This window comes from Arachis hypogaea, chromosome 9 (assembly GCF_003086295.3).
Source record: "Arachis hypogaea cultivar Tifrunner chromosome 9, arahy.Tifrunner.gnm2.J5K5, whole genome shotgun sequence".
Lineage (NCBI taxonomy): Eukaryota > Viridiplantae > Streptophyta > Magnoliopsida > Fabales > Fabaceae > Arachis > Arachis hypogaea.
Genome location: NC_092044.1, coordinates 30,154,094 through 30,156,495, shown reverse-complemented (window position 1 = coordinate 30,156,495; position 2,402 = coordinate 30,154,094). Strand labels below are relative to the sequence as shown.

Here is a 2,402-nt window from a genome sequence, read left to right as displayed (position 1 = left end):
TCATCACCAAAGCTGATTGATTCTCATCAATTTAGCTCTTGATTGTAATGTCCTGCTGAAACTTGGCTAGCCATGTCTAATTTCTTTAGACTAAAGCTTTAGACTAACATTGCATGATCCTGGAATTTTCATTAAGAATTTTGATATCCTTATTTTCTTTTTCCACATAATTTTCAAAAAAATAAAAAAAAAATTACAAAATCATAAAAAAAAATTTATGTTTGAGTCTAGTGTCTCATTTTAAGTTTGGTGTCAATTGCATGTTTCTGTTCTTCTTGCATTTTTCATGTGTCTTCATTGATCTTCAAGTTGTTCTTGATGATTTACTTGCTCTGATCTTTAAATTCTCTTATCTTGAGTGTTTTGTTGTTTCTCATATGCATTCTCAACTTGTTAGTGTCAGTAGTATACAAACTTCTAAGTTTGGTGTCTTGCATGCATTATTTATTTGATTTTAGTTTCATTTTGATTATTCCTCATTATTAAAAATCCAAAAAAATTTTAAACTGTGTCTTTTCTAGTCAATAATACAGAGAATTGAAGATTCAGAACATACAGCAGAGGAATCACACAGAAAAAGCTGGGCGTTCAAAACACCCAGTGAAGAAGGAAAACTGGCATTTAAACGCTAGCCAGGGCACCTGGTTGGGCATTTAACGCCCAAAAGGGTAGCATTTTGGGCGTTAAATGCCAGAATGGATACCATTCTGGGCGTTTAACGCCAGGATGGCACAAGAGGGAAGATTTTGTTTTTAATGCAAATTTTTTTCAAGTTTTCATAATTTTTCAAAATTAAATCTTTTTCAAATCATATCTTTTCAATCATATATTTTCAAAATCAATTTCTTTCCTTTTTCAAAAATACTTGCTAACAATTAATGATTTGATTCAACATTTCAAGTATGTTGCCTTTTCTGTTGAGAAAGGTTTAATGTTTGAATCATATCTTTTCTTGTTAGCCAAGTCATTAATTTTAAAAATCAAATCCTTTTAAATTGTTTTTCAATCATATATTTTTAATCAAATCTTTTTAAAACCATAACTTTTCAATCATATCTTTTTAATCACATCTTTTTCAAAATAGTTTTCAAATCATATCTCTTTGACTTCCAATTTCAAAATCTTTTTCAAAATCACTTTATTTCTTTCTCAATCTTAGTTTTTGAAAATCATCAATCAATTTTCAAAATGTTTTTAAAATCTTTTTAATTTATTTTCGAAAATATCTTCCCCTCTTCTCACATCCTTCTACTTTTGGACTAACACTCCTCCACTATCAACAATTCGAACTCCATATTTCTTGATAAGTTCGAATTCTTCTACCTCTTCCTTCTATTATTCTTTTCCTCTGACACCTCAAGGAATCTCTATATTGTGACATAGAGGATTCCATATTTTCTTGTTCTCTTCTCTTTCATATGAGCAGGAGCAAAGACAAAAGCATTTTTGTTGAGGCTGACCCTGAACCTGAAAGGACCTTGAAGCAAAAGCTAAGAGAAGCTAAAGCACAACTCTCTGTAGAGGACCTAACAAAATTCTTCAAAGAAGAAGACATGGCAGCCGAAACCAACAACAATGCCAACAATGCAAGGAAGGTGCTGGGTGACTTTACTGCACCAACTCCCGACTTCTATGGGAGAAGCATCTCTATCCCTGCCATTGGAGCAAACAACTTTGAGCTTAAGCCTCAATTAGTTTCTCTAATGCAACAGAATTGCAAGTTCCATGGACTTCCATTGGAAGATCCTCATCAGTTTTTAGCTGAATTCTTACAAATCTGTGACACTGTCAAGACCAATGGGGTTGACCCTGAGATCTACAGACTTATGATATTCCCTTTTGCTGTAAGAGACAGAGCTAGGATATGGTTGAACTCACAACCTAAAGAAAGCCTGAACTCTTGGGAAAAGCTAGTCAATGCCTTCTTGGCAAAGTTCTTTCCACCTCAAAAATTGAGTAAGCTTAGAGTGGAAGTCCAAACATTCAGACAGAAGGAAGGTGAATCCCTCTATGAAGCTTGGGAAAGATACAAACAATTGATCAGAAAGTGTCCCTCTAACATGCTTTCTGAATGGAACATCATAGGCATCTTCTATGATGGTCTTTCTGAACTGTCCAAGATGTCATTGGACAGCTCTGCTGGAGGATCTCTTCATTTGAAGAAGACGCCTGCAGAAGCTCAAGAACTCATTGAAATGGTTGCAAATAACCAATTCGTGTATACTTCTGAAAGGAATCCTGTGAACAGTGGCATGAATCAGAAGAAAGGAGTTCTTAAGATTGATACTCTGAATGCCATACTGGCTCAGAACAAAATATTGACTCAGCAAGTCAATATGATTTCTCAAAGTCTGTTTGGAATGCAAGCTGCACCAGGCAGTACTAAGGACGCTTTATCTAAA

The 2,402-nt window shown here is 34.4% G+C and overlaps 1 non-coding gene across 1 annotated transcript; it reads right to left on the bottom strand.

The window, feature by feature from the left end:
- Positions 1 to 1,958: 1,958 nt before the first annotated feature.
- LOC112713531 (small nucleolar RNA R71) lies at positions 1,959 to 2,066 on the bottom strand. Its single transcript, XR_003158503.1, has one exon. It is a non-coding gene; the product is annotated as a small nucleolar RNA R71 (small nucleolar RNA).
- Between the last annotated feature and the right edge of the window lie 336 nt (positions 2,067 to 2,402).